Source organism: Coregonus lavaretus (genome assembly GCF_964263955.1).
Source record: "Coregonus lavaretus genome assembly, chromosome: 30".
Taxonomy (NCBI): Eukaryota; Metazoa; Chordata; class Actinopteri; order Salmoniformes; family Salmonidae; genus Coregonus; species Coregonus lavaretus.
Window position 1 is genome coordinate 20,286,522 of NC_140017.1, and position 15,015 is coordinate 20,301,536.

The window sequence follows — 15,015 nt, forward strand, 5'->3', positions numbered from 1 at the left end:
CTTGTCTCCCAGTCACATAGCTAACGTACATACCATGCACTGACCTGTAATAAAACTCAGTGGTTCCATGGCAGTCAAAAGCTAAGTTTAGCACTGTCCCAGCCAAGGCAACTGTGGCCTACTCTATTTATTTTCCAACACCTGCAAGATCCAAGTTGGTGCAGTGTCTTAAGTGCAAAGAGCAGCACATAAAAATGCAGTTAACATGTCATGACACAATACTCTAAACTGGACAATTATCTAGCCTTTTTTTATCTATATGTCTATTTTTATTGTGCTAAATAGAAAGCTACATTACCTAATCCCCTCCAACCACACACTCGCGAGACTGCGCGAGGAGGGCACAAATTGGAGGAAACATGGCGACGTCTAATTTGTTAAAGGTAAGAGTCTCTTCACGTCAGCATTTTATCCGGATTTGAAGACTTAATTATGCGCCCCGATGCCTATAGTCTGGATGTAAATAAGTTAATGAAGGAGTTAAAAACAAATCCGACCACGGACACTGTTTGTCAGGTTTTATTTGCACTTAAGGTTACAGAAATGTCTCTCTTGCTAGCAAGGGATGCTAAGACAAGCTAGCTAGCTAGCTAGCTAGCCAGCCATCTGGCTAACGTGCAATACAGTTGTCACCGGCATAAGCATTTCGTCTTTTAAATGGACAGTTCATCAATAATATCATACACAGTTCATTGTAGTAACAGTTGTCTGTCAACATCAAACTGCAAGAGAATATGTAGCAGGCTTGTCCAGGTGGTGGAACAATCAGCTGAATTGGCAAGCTAACATTAGCTCTGTTTGACAGCTCTCCAGCAAGGTAGTGTTACTAGCTAGCTAGCTAACTAACTGTACATACGGTCTTGACTGCTTCAGATTGATCAGAGTTGGGTGCAACTACACTGTTGACAATGTAGCTAAGGTTTTAGTTGAAGCAGGATTTATTTTAGCGAACTGAACCATTGTAACGTATGTTTTAAAAGAATAAAAACCTACTAGTGAACATATAATTTAATTCTGAACAGCGTTAGACAGTAGCATGTTACTGAGTAATGGGTTAGTAAGTAGGAACAGTATTCGTTCTCGGTCTCTCTCCAGAATGAATGGCTCTAGGTAGTGTGGTGGTGAGTAGTGTCATCTCTCTGCAGAATAAAGGCTCTCTGTAGTCTGAGATACTAAGTAATAGGTAGTAACAGTATTTGTTTCAGTTTCTTTCCAGAATAATGCTCCGTTGCAGTTTGACAGTTGTAGTGCGTACTGGGTCATATTCACTAGGTACGAAACAGAAGCAAACATGCCGAAACAGAGAGTGACTACTTGAAATTGTCCAAAAAAGAAACGCTTGTTTTCATTTTCTGTTGCAAAACATTTTCTACAGTGTGCACTAATGAATATGACCCTGAGTAGTAACAGTATAGTTGTAGTGAGTAGTAACAGTAGTATCATCTCTCTCCAGAATAAAGGCTCCTTGCAGTTTGAGGACAAGTGGGACCTGATGAGGCCCATCGTTCTCAAGCTGCTGAGACAGGAGGCTGTCACCAAGCAGCAGTGGTTCGACCTCTTCTCGTAAGACACACACACTGCATCACACCACACCAAACTGCACAACAGACACATACTGCACCGCAGACACACACACACAAAACCCTATGCTTATTATTGTGTGTTGCAGAGACGTCCATGCTGTGTGTCTATGGGATGATAAGGGCCCAGCTAAGATCCACCAGGCCCTCAAAGAAGACATTCTAGACTTCATCAAACAAGCTCAGAACGTAAGTGTGACTGTGGGTTACAGGGGAAGGGTTTTGGTAAGGGTTTAAATCACATTTGAGTTTGGAATGTGCTGTTCTTCACACACACATGCACATGCGTGCACACACACACACACACCTTTCCAGTACAGTGATGACAGTTTCCAGGCAAGAGGCTACTCTTAAACTCCCGACCTCTACCTATGCAACCTGTCTCTGACCTAACCTCTGACCTGTGTTTCCATGGCAGCGTGTGTTGAGTCACCAGGATGACACAGCGTTACTGAAGGCCTACATTGTGGAGTGGAGGAAGTTCTTCACGCAGTGTGACATCCTGCCCAAACCCTTCTGTCAGCTGGAGATCACACTGATGGGGAAGCAGGGCAGCAACAAGAGTCTAACGTTGAGGACAGCATCGTACGCAAGGTGAGGAGAGGGGGATGAGAGGAGAAAGGGGGAGGAAAGGAAAAGATGAGGGAGGGGAGAGATGGACAATGCTCATCTTTTGATAGTATGCATCAATTGTCTCATCCTGCTTACTCACTCTCTCTGCTTTTCCTCTCTCTGTCCCCCTCTGAATCTCCCTCTAGTTGATGTTGGACACATGGAACGAGTCGATCTTCTCCAACATAAAGAGCCGTCTTCAGGACAGTGCTATGAAGCTGGTTCACGCTGAGAGGCTGGGAGAGGCTTTTGACTCACAGCTGGTTATAGGAGTACGAGAATCATATGGTAGGACACACACACACTGAGTGGCTAACATCCACACATTTTATATGGGAAGTTATGGTGAAGCATGGTACGTTTTCGGTATGTTGACTGTGTGTGTGTGTGTGTGTGTAGTCAACCTGTGCTCCAACCCTGAAGACAAGCTCCAGATCTACAGAGATAACTTTGAGAAGGCCTACCTGGACTCAACTGAGAGGTTCTACAGAACACAGGCCCCATCATACCTACAGCAGAACGGAGTCCAGAACTACATGAAATATGTAAGGACTGCTCTCTCTCTGTCTGTGTGTGTGTGTGTGTCAGTGTGTTGTTGTTGTGACAATATCTCAGTGGGTGTGTATACATTCACTGATCGCGTGTGTCTTGCAGGCAGACACAAAGCTAAGGGAAGAGGAGAAGAGGGCAGTTCGATACCTCGAGACTCGTCGTGAATGTAACTCTGTCCAAGCAGTGAGTAGACAGACTGTTTACCCATGAGGCTGTATAGACTGGTTTTAACTCATATTCACAGTCAACAGATGATGATGTAGATGTCATGTAGATCAATGTTAGTCTCTGATGTCTCTCTCCAGCTGATGGAATGTTGTGTGAACGCTCTGGTGACGTCGTTTAAAGAAACCATCCTGGCCGAATGTCCTGGCATGATCAAACGCAACGAGACAGACAGTGAGTAACACGTTACATTACTACTGTAACCCACCAACCTTGGGACCGTTTGTAGAAGAGGGTCCTTCTTTGTGTAACGTTAATGTCCTTCCCCCTTCAGAGCTCCACCTGATGTTTTCCCTGATGGATAAGGTTCCTAGTGGGATAGAGCCCATGCTGAAAGACCTGGAGGATCACATCATGAATGCTGGGCTGGCTGATATGGTGGCTGCTGCAGAGACTATCACTTCTGTATGTACACACACACACAGATCTGTCTTACTATACTTGTGAGGACTTTTTGGCGACCAACAATTGATTCCCATTGAAAATCCTATTTCCCTTAACCCTAATTCTAACCCCTAAGCCTAAAATGTCCTCACTTCTCTGAATTTGAGTTGGTTTACTATTCTTGTGAGGACTTCTGGTACTCACAAGTATAGTAAAACATGTACACACTCAAAATCAGCTAGTATATCTGTATTTCTCTTGTTATTCCTGTGTGTGTAGGACTCTGAGAAGTACGTGGAGCAGCTGCTGATGTTGTTTAACCGTTTCAGTAAACTGGTGAAGGAGGCTTTTCAGGACGACCCTCGATTCCTCACCGCCAGAGACAAGGTACACACACACACATACAGCGAGAGAAAAGGGGGTGAAGGGAGGAGATGGAATGGAGGGGTGGAGAGAAAAGGGGGGTGGGGATGGATGGAGGAGGAGAAAAAAAGTGAGGGGAGAGAGGAGAGCGGGAGGTTTGACAGTTCTGTGTTTCTCTCCAGGCCTACAAAGCTGTAGTGAACGATGCCACCATCTTTAAACTAGAGCTGCCACTCAAACAGAAAGGGTGAGACAAACCTGAGTTTTATGTTTATATTATATTCCTTGGTTATGTGTCAATATGGCTGCTGGTCCACCCATCACGGAACATTAGCTGCATCCTGATTCTCCATCCTTTTCCTGACGGGTGCATTTTCACACTCCCCATCATGGATTTAAAAGCATATGATTTGTGTAACCATTGGCTGGAGGTAGTTTCCATTACTGTAAAATCCATGCAAGAAAGTGTGCACATGTAGACTTCGGAAAAAGGGTGGAGAATCGGGACACAGCCAGTGACTTGAATGTAGATGCCTGTTTTAGCAATTATATTTATATATGTGCTATTCATCTGTGTGTCTCTCTACAGGGTAGGTCTGAAGACCCAGCCAGAGTCTAAGTGTCCAGAGCTCCTAGCTAACTACTGTGACATGCTGCTGAGGAAAACCACCCTAAGCAAGAAACTCACCTCAGAGGAGATAGAACTCAAACTCAAAGAAGTGGTGAAGACTCTCACCTAGTACTGTAGAATGAGCCCCGATTCTCAAACTCTTATTCATGGATTTTAAAGCATTGGGATTGTTGTAAGCATTGGCTGTTGTGAAATCCATGACGGGAAGTCGGCACTTTCGGAGAAGGGTGTAGAATTGGGATGCAGCCGTAGTCTTCTATCCTGTTCATCCTGAACCCTTCTAGCTGCTGGTGTTGAAGTATGTTCAGAATAAGGATGTGTTCTTTCGCTCTCTCTCCCCCCCCCAGTTGCTGGTATTGAAGTATGTTCAGAATAAGGATGTGTTTATGAGGTACCATAAAGCCCACCTGACCAGAAGACTGATTCTGGATATCTCAGCCGACAGCGAGATCGAAGAGAACATGGTGGAGTGGCTCAGGGTAAGAGCACACACACAGACAGATGCTTTCTCTCTCTCTATACCCCTTTTTGATTTATTTTTTTCCCCTGGGTCGTCTGTGTGTGGGTAGGAGGTGGGGATGCCTGCAGACTATGTGAATAAGCTGGCCAGGATGTTCCAGGACATTAAAGTATCGGACGATCTCAACCAGGTCTTCAAGGAAATGCACAAACACAACAAGCTGGCTCTACCAGGTAACAGACACTCACACACTCGCTCTACGAGGTAACAAACACACAGACCCTATGGCCTGAGCTTGTGTGATTATTAACCACAGCCTCAATATTCCTCCTGCTGGTGTATCATAGTAATGCACTAATACGCTCTGTCTGTCTGTCTCTCTCTCTCTCTCTCTCTCAGCTGACAGTGTGAATATAAAGATCCTGAATGCAGGGGCGTGGTCGAGGAGCAGTGAGAAGGTGTTTGTGTCTCTGCCTACTGAGCTGGAGGATCTGATCCCAGAGGTAGAAGACTTCTACAAGAGGAACCACAGCGGGAGGAAACTACACTGGCACCACCTCATGTCCAATGGCATCGTGAGTGGAAGATACACAGACAGACAGACAGACAGACAGACAGACAGACACAGTGCACACACACTCAGAAACATAATCAGTGGAAAAACTACTATCACCTCATGTCCAACGGCATAGTGATCTCCCTCCTCTCCCCTGTGTGTGTGGGGGTGTGTGTGTGTGTTTGTGTGTGTGGGCGTGTATGTTTAGATCACCTTCAAGAACGAAATGGGTCATTATGACCTTGAGGTCACAACCTTTCAGCTGGCAGTCCTATTCGCCTGGAACCAGCGGCCGCGGGAGCGAATCAGCTTTGAGAACCTTAAATTGGCCACTGAGCTGCCCGATGCTGAGCTACGACGCACACTCTGGGTAACACACACACACACTCTCTGGGATTGAAAAATGAAAGCAAACATTACAATATAAACGCAGTTCATACACAGAGAAGAGACTGAGAGAACAAACTAATTACCTCTCTTTCTCTCCCTCTCTCTGCTGTCTCTTCTCTGTCTCTAGTCTCTGGTAGCGTTCCCTAAGCTGAAGAGACAGGTGTTGTCCTATGAGCCTTCAGTCTCCTCCCCTAAAGACTTCACAGACAGCACCCTGTTCTATGTCAACCAGGACTTCGCTCTCATGTACATAGCGAAAACATTAGCTTTGAACCCACAACACTGTGTTAGCCCCCTGAGCTACAGTGAGGGAAAAAAGTATTTGATACCCTGCTGATTTTGTACGTTTGCCCACTGACAAAGAAATGATCAGTCTATAATTTTAATGGTAGGTTTATTTGAACAGTGAGAGACAGAATAACAACAAAAAAATCCAGAAAAACACATGTCAAAAATGTTATAAATTGATTTGCATTTTAATGAGGGAAATAAGTATTTGACCCCCTCTCAATCAGAAAGATTTCTGGCTCCCAGGTGTCTTTTATATAGGTAACGAGCTGAGATTAGGAGCACACTCTTAAAGGGAGTGCTCCTAATCTCAGCTTGTTACCTGTATAAAAGACACCTGTCCACAGAAGCAATCAATCAATCAGATTCCAAACTCTCCACCATGGCCAAGACCAAAGAGCTCTCCAAGGATGTCAGGGACAAGATTGTAGACCTACACAAGGCTGGAATGGGCTACAAGACCATCACCAAGCAGCTTGGTGAGAAGGTGACAACAGTTGGTGCGATTATTTGCAAATGGAATAAACACAAAAGAACTGTCAATCTCCCTCGGCCTGGGGCTCCATGCAAGATCTCACCTCGTGGAGTTGCAATGATCATGATAACGGTGAGGAATCAGCCTAGAACTACACGGGAGGATCTTGTCAATGATCTCAAGGCAGCTGGGACCATAGTCACCAAGAAAACAATTGGTAACACACTACGCTGTGAAGGACTGAAATCCTGCAGCGCCCGCAAGGTCCCCCTGCTCAAGAAAGCACATATACAGGCCCGTCTGAAGTTTGCCAATGAACATCTGAATGATTCAGAGGAGAACTGGGTGAAAGTGTTGTGGTCAGATGAGACCAAAATCGAGCTCTTTGGCATCAACTCAACTCGCCGTGTTTGGAGGAGGAGGAATGCTGCCTATGACCCCAAGAACACCATCCCCACTGTCAAACATGGAGGTGGAAACATTATGCTTTGGGGGTGTTTTTCTGCTAAGGGGACAGGACAACTTCACCGCATCAAAGGGACGATGGACGGGGCCATGTACCGTCAAATCTTGGGTGAGAACCTCCTTTCCTCAGCCAGGGCATTGAAAATGGGTCGTGGATGGGTATTCCAGCATGACAATGACCCAAAACACACGGCCAAGGCAACAAAGGAGTGGCTCAAGAAGAAGCACATTAAGGTCCTGGAGTGGCCTAGCCAGTCTCCAGACCTTAATCCCATAGAAAATCTGTGGAAGGAGCTGAAGGTTCGAGTTGCCAAACGTCAGCCTCGAAACCCTAATGACTTGGAGAAGATCTGCAAAGAGGAGTGGGACAAAATCCCTCCTGAGGTGTGTGCAAACCTGGTGGCCAACTACAAGAAACGTCTGACCTCTGATTGCCAACAAGGGTTTTGCCACCAAGTACTAAGTCATGTTTTGCAGAGGGGTCAAATACTTATTTCCCTCATTTAAAATGCAAATCAATTTATAACATTTTTGACATGCGTTTTTCTGGATTTTGTTGTTGTTATTCTGTCTCTCACTGTTCAAATAAACCTACCATTAAAATTATAGACTGATCATGTCTTTGTCAGTGGTCAAACGTACAAAATCAGCAGGGGATCAAATACTTTTTTCCCTCATTGTAAATAAAGGCATTGAATGCACATAGGGTTGCAAAATTCTGGTAACTTTCCCCACATTCCCAGGATTTCTAAAAATTACTAATTGGAGCATTCCAGACTTTCCTGCTTATTCCATCCTGATTCTAGGAATCTGGAATTTCTGAAAAACCTGGGATTTTTGGGAAAGATGGCAGAGTTTTGCAACCTTAATTGCACCTCACTGCAACCGCTGTTGACTTACTATGTTCTATTTAGTTAATGTAACTGTATGTATTCTAACTCATCAGTCATTTTGGGGAAGTTTGAATGTTGATGAAAGCTTTGTTGTCATGGTTTCCTACTTAGGGACCAGGATGGAATGTTGAGGAGCAGTTTCAGGTGTGATTGCTGATGGGATATTGAGTTCTTTAGTCTCTCTGTTTCTTAGTAAAAACTCCAAGGTCCAGAAAAGAGGCAAGATTAATCTGATTGGTCGACTGCAGCTGACCACGGAGCGAATGAGAGAGGAGGAGAACGAGGGCATCGTCCAGCTGAGAATATTAAGAACCCAGGTAACGTTACACATTTAAAGGTCCAACTTGAGGAACCTGAAGTTTCAGCACTTTTTTCCCCAAATACTTGAATGGAGCACTAAGCCTCGAGTGAGAACATGAAAAACTAGGTTTTATCAATCATAACCATACCAGTTGAATGTGTGGCAACGTTGAGTAAAGATATAATGCTGTACGTTGTTTGACCCACCCACCCCTCTCCAGGAGGCCATCATCCAGATTATGAAAATGAGGAAGAGGATCAGTAATGCCCAGCTACAGACAGAGCTGGTAGAGATCCTCAAGAACATGTTCCTGCCCCAGAAGAAGATGATCAAGGAACAGATCGAGTGGCTCATCGAACACAAATACATCAAACGGGACGAGACTGACATCAACACCTTTATCTACATGGCATAGAACCCCCTTACCTGGACTGGAACCACCTACTTACCTACCTACTGCTTGACCTGGCTGAACCCTCGCTGCTGCAGGAGGAAGAGGAAACACAAGAAGAGGAGGGAGGGAGGAGTGGTTGTTTCAGAAGAAGGAGGCTGTCTCTCTGTGGCCGGAGGGGGTGGGCCGGGCCGGTTGGTTGGTTGTACGAGATAGATGGTGTAGTCTTCAGACTGTGGCGCCCCCCGGGGGCCTGGAGGAGGAGGACAGTGGGGCTGACTGACGGTCTCAGTATCACAGTAGTGACATTATTAACGAAATAAACTCTCCCTCCTTACGCAGTCCGCACACAGACAGACAGGAGGGCTAACGGACTAGTAGTCTTTATCATTATGGAGTGGACACGGAGAGGAGTGTATTTTGCCAAATGTAATGTGTGTGTGTATGTGTGTCTGCACCACGACATCTTGCTGCTCTGTGGAAGTCTTGCAATCATCTGACGACCCGTCACGTGTGTGTGTGTGTGTGTCACGTTTCCCTCCAGATCCATCCCCCACCCCCCAACTGCCACACCTCTCAGAGAGGATCATGGCTCCTCACATATCAGCCAGTCGCTGGGTGAGAACAAACGAGAACATCAGCACTTTTCTGTTTCCTACCTTGTAGGTCAGTGTGTCTGAATGTCTTGATATATCACTTTCATTCTCCTTTTCAATGCTCATCTTTATTTTTGTGAACACTTGTGTGTTGTGTGTATCGTTTGTTAAATGCTGCACAGCGTCGTCCAATTGATCGAAGTCACAAATTCTCTCTAGCGATCTTTGATTCTCCTGTACCTTTCCTCTTCTTTCTCCCTCTCGCGCTCCCCCACCCATAGCCAGTGCAGGACAGGACATGACAGGTGTATTGTTGTCAGACCATGAGAGGGTGTCATGAATGTTCATAACCCAGGTTTCTTCCCAAATGCCACCATATTCCCTAGGTACTGCATTACTTTTGACCCTATGGGGCAAAAAGTAGGTTAAATTCCTTATATAGGAAAAAGTTGTTTATATTCCCTATATATGGAATAGGGTGCCCCAGTAAAATTCCTCCAGTGCAATATCAAGGGAGCCCCTCCTACTGGAGCACTTCCTGTGGTGAGAGGTCATGTTGCTAAAGCAACGGCACTGCAGTGTTGCTATTAATGTACCCTACACACCACCTTTTACAGAAGACTGTGTGTTGCAGTATGATATGAGGGGTGAGGATGGAAGAAGCAGAAAAGTATTGGGGGCGTGTTGGGTTGACTTGTTTATTTATTTAATTTGTATCAGAATGTGGTTTGTTTGTATGCAAGTTTTTGATAAATAGGTCCGGTCTGTAGCAGGCTACTAGGTGTACATAGTCACTTATTGATTTGGAGTAATGGTACATGATGAAATGTATGAGACGACTGAATAACACTATCCCTCTTTGACTCTTTTTTTAGTTTGAATTTTACTATTTGCATTGGGATAATTTTGTAGTGTGGGAAATGAATGTGGCCCCAAATGGCCCCCTATTCCCTAAATAGTGCATTCTTTTTGACCAGGGCCCATAGTGCACGACTTTTGAGCAGAGCCCCTATGTAGGGAATATGGTGCCATTTGGGATGCAGCCTAGGTGGCAATATCCTCTTTTCTCTGAATTGAATGCAACCACATTGGAATCAATTTAGACACCTCAAGACAAAGTGATTGTCAGATGATGGAAATATTACTTGGGATTTAGCAGTTATGAATTGTTTGGTCATGATGTCATGGCTTTACTTAATCCTACCATGTTTAATTCATACACGCTACATACCTACCCAGCACCGTATAGTCCACCGTTCTACAGTGGAGGACACCTATGAGAAACTCACGTACACACATTGACTATTGCCAAAACAGTTAATAGTTTATTCTATCAGGTAATGTAATGTGTGGATAATTCTTCTACTACCTGTCAACTGTTGGCAATAAGAGGCTCTCCTTCACGTGATCCAGTTACATTTCTCAACAGACTGACTAATTCAACTTTTGAACAGTTACTCTGAAGGATATCTATCACTTTGTGAATAAATAGTGTGTGTTAATGTCATCATTGACAGTTTATGCAGTTATATCGTCCACTGAATGACATTGTGTCCAGCAGGCAGACAGGTTTTAGTACCATTGTTGTTTTTCATGTCTTCCTTCCCTGGTATCTGAAATTAATGGTTACGCATCACTGCTGTAGTTGTTGCATCAAAACAACCTGGAGAAGAAGGCTGTCCCCCAAATGACACCCTATTTCCTATTTAGTGCACTACTTTTGACCAGGGCCAATAGGGCTCTGGTCAAAAGTAGTGCACTATATAAGGAATAAGGTGTCATTTGGAACGTAGCCAAAGTGTTATTACATTTAAATAATTTAGCAGACGCTCTTATCCAGAGCGGCTTACAATTAGTGCATTCTTCTTAAGATACATAAAGTACATTACGTTACTCTGATAATATAACTCACTCTGATACACTTAGCTATTCTCTGGATTTTAGCCATGTTCAACAATGTTTTAAGATGACACAATTTAGGTCACTATGAGTAACAACAAATGAACAGTATTAATTAAACTATGACTTGAATTACTTGTTGTAACAATTCATGTTTTTCTCTCTTATTGTGTCAAGAGACTAGACTGACATCTTGCTTCAGTTGAATGTGTTTAAGTGTGGTTGTGATGATGATGGTAGACAGATGGGTAATCATAAGACATGTATCTCTCCCTCCCTCTTCCTCTCCTTCCCTACTTGCATATCTGGAGCCTTGAGTGAAAACTTGAAAAACTAGGTTTTATCAATCATAACATTACCAGATGAATGTGTGTCCCTACTTTGAGTACAGATATAATGCTGTACATTGTTTGAATGGGAGTATTCTGACTGTCGGACTCAACTACTTTGATGTGCTGCATTATTTTTTTTATTTTTTGTTTGTGACTTTTTTTTGTTGTCTAATTTATTTCCTGGCAAATAAAAACTATTGTAAAGAGAGAGTCAGTCATCTCCACTGCTCTTGGTTTCCTTTGTCTTCTGATGTTTTCTATAGACAGAAATGTACTTACAGTTGAAGTCAGAAGTTTACATACACCTTAGCCAAATACATTTAAACTCAGTTTTTCACAATTCCTGACACTTAATCCTAGTAAAAATTCCCTGTCTTAGGTCAGTTAGGAACACTACTTTATTTTAATAATGTGAAATGTCAGAATAATAGTAGAGAGAATGATTGATTTATTTCAGCTTTTATTTCTTTCATCACATTCCCAGTGGGTCAGAAGTTTACATACACTCAATTAGTATTTGGTAGCATTGCCTTTAAATTGTTTAACTTGGGTCAAATGTTTCGGGTAGCCTTCCACAAGCTTCCCACAATAAGTTGGGTAAATTTTGGCCCATTCCTCCTGACAGAGCTGGTGTAACTGAATCAAGTTAGTAAGCCTCCTTGCTCGCACATGCTTTTTCAGTTCTGCCCACAAATGTGCTATAGGATTGAGGTCAGGGCTTTGTGATGGCCACTCCAATACCTTCACTTTGTTGTCCTTAAGCCATTTTGCCACAACTTTGGAAGTATCCTTGGGGTCATTGTCCATTTGGAAGACCCATTTGCGACCAAGCTTTAACTTCCTGACTGATGTCTTGAGATGTTGCTTCAATATATCCACATAATTTTCCTTCCTCATGATGCCATCTATTTTGTGAAGTGCACCAGACCCTCCTGCAGCAAAGCACCCCCACAGCATGATGCTGCCAACCCCGTGCTTCACGGTTGGGATGGTGTTCTTCGGCTTGCAAGCACCCCCTTTTTCCTCCAAACATAACGATGGTCATTATGGCCAAACAGTTCTATTTTTGTTTCATCAGACCGAAGGACATTTCTCCAAAAAGTACGATCTTTGTCCCCATGTGCAGTTGCAAACCGTAGTCTGGCTTTTTTATGGCGGTTTTGGAGCAGTGGCTTCTTCCTTGCTGAGCGGCCTTTCAGGTTATGTCGATATAGGACTCGTTTTACTGTGGATATATATACTTTTGTACCTGTTTCCTCCAGCATCTTCACAAGGTCCTTTGCTGTTGTTCTGGGATTGATTTTCACTTTTCGCACCAAAGTACATTAATCTCTAGGAGACAGAACGCGTCTCCTTCCTGAGCGGTATGACGGCTGCATGGTCCCGTGGTGTTTATACTTGCGTACTATTGTTTGTACAGATGAGCGTGGTACCTTCAGGATGAACCAGACTTGTGGAGGTCTACAAAAAAAATTCTGAGGTCTTGGCTGATTTCTTTTGATTTTCCCATGATGTTAAGCAAAGAGGCACTGAGTTTGAAGGTAGGCCTTGAAATGCATCCACAGGTACACCTCTAATTGACTCAAATTATGTCAATTAGCCTATCAGAAGCTTCTAAAGCCATGACATCATTTTCTGGAATTTTCCAAGCTGTTTAAAGCCACAGTCAACTTAGTGTATGTAAACTTCTGACCCACTAGAATTGTGAAACAGTGAATTATAAGTGAAATAATCTGTCTATAAACAATTGTTGGAAAAATTACTTGTGTCATGCACAAAGTAGATGTCCTAACCGACTTGACAAAACTATAGTTTGTTAACAAGGACATTTGTGGAGTGGTTGAAAAACGAGTTTTAATGACTCCAACCTAAGTGTATGTAAACTTCCGACTTCAACTGTATCTATAGACATGGCGTGTAACACATATGAACATGTGTAGGACAGGCAATATATTCCACATTTGAGTGTACTTTGATAGTAGCCTTCCTGTATGTTTGCATACCATGGCCTCTTCCAATTGGTCTGAAACTTTATGGCACAGAAGATAGTGTGATGATGGCCCATTGACATATATATAATTAGTAATGGCCAAGTTTAATTGACCTGCTATGATAGCAGATACCTCACACCGTAGGGACATGTGGGAAAGAGATAGGTAGAGAAACGGGCAGACGACATGGCAAGTGTATTGAACGCTGTTTGGGTCTTTGCGTGTCAAAAAATACACGTCAAATAACACTATTTGACGTGTCAAATAAGGTTGTTGACCAATCAGGACCTGAATATGACACATAACAATTTAACACGTTCATAATTTTTTAACGTATTTATTACACATTGATTACACGATCACTCGTATTTCATATGGCAGAACGATATGGAAAGCCAAAAGGTTCAGATCGTCTTACCCTGAAGACGTAGTAACACTTGTAATTCACATTTTTCACTTGCTTTTTTCAAATGTCATTAAATGTCCTGTGTGCGTTTACAGGTGATTTGAACGCTTGTAATGATAATTTTTCACTTGCTTTTTTTAAGTGTCAAATGTCATTTTTTGTTCACGTGATTTTTTCACCTGTCCAGTGTGCATTTACAGGTGATGTTAGCACTTGTTATGATCATTTTTCACTTGCTTTTTTCAGGTGTCAAATGTCATTTTTAGACGTGCTCATTACACCTGTTTGGTATGCATTTACAGGTGATTAGAACGCTTGTTATGGTCACTTGTACACGTGTTCATTACACCTGTTTAGTGTGCATTTACAGGTGATTAGAACGCTTGTTATGGTCATTTTTACATGTGTTCTTTACACCTGTCCAGTATGAAACGCCGATCAGGTCATAAAGCACGTGGTCAAAATGCGAACTTTTTAATGCTACGTGTGTAAAGTAAGCAGGTGCAGGTGCTAAATTAACGCATTCACGCGTTAAGTTAACGTGTTCACCCGTTAAGTCAACACTTTCACGCGCTAAGTTAATGCCTACATGCGTCAAATAAGCGCGTGCAAATATGCTTGCAGGCAGTCCAACGTGCTAAATAAATGGCTGCAAGCGGTCCTTCACACGTCAAATTAACGCTACAGCTGCTAAATATACACCTACACACGCTAACTTAACACATTCTTTAATATGCAAATTTTACCAGCCAATTTCCCTATCTCCTCCTTTCAACCAGATTTCATTAATCGGTGTACAGTCAGTTTGAAGCAACAACACCACAATTGAAGATGTAGAGCAGGAACTTCCTTATCCGCTGCAAACAGACCCTAAATGATGCACTCGGCTTCTGCTCTCCGATAATCCTGGACTTGATGCCCTTCAGTCCATGTTAACAAGGTTGATTATTTTAAAAACTATTATTACTTAATCATAAAGTTGATCAACTAGCTAACACAGAGGACGGATATGTTTATGGCTATGCAGGTATTTTGGAGGCTCAGAAGTAATTTAGGCCTATGTGTCGCTAATATTGTAAGTCTGATTAGGCCAAGGGAGTATTTTATACATTGGGGAAAAAAAGTATTTAGTCAGCCACCAATTGTGCAAGTTCTCCCACTTAAAAAGATGAGAGAGGCCTGTAATTTTCACCATAGGTACACGTCAACTATGACAGACAAAAGA

The 15,015-nt window shown here is 43.1% G+C and overlaps 1 pseudogene across 1 annotated transcript; it reads left to right on the forward strand.

The window, feature by feature from the left end:
• The first annotated feature begins 359 nt into the window (after window positions 1-359).
• On the forward strand, window positions 360-11,601 carry LOC311106003 (cullin-5-like; annotated as a pseudogene). Its single transcript, XR_014615850.1, has 19 exons — window positions 360-383; window positions 1,454-1,563; window positions 1,670-1,769; window positions 1,999-2,174; window positions 2,339-2,480; window positions 2,592-2,737; window positions 2,847-2,927; window positions 3,050-3,143; window positions 3,244-3,374; window positions 3,633-3,740; window positions 3,899-3,963; window positions 4,306-4,438; window positions 4,695-4,826; window positions 4,917-5,040; window positions 5,207-5,382; window positions 5,572-5,733; window positions 5,881-5,999; window positions 8,068-8,191; window positions 8,396-11,601. The product of XR_014615850.1 is annotated as a cullin-5-like (transcript).
• The last annotated feature ends 3,414 nt before the right edge of the window (window positions 11,602-15,015 follow it).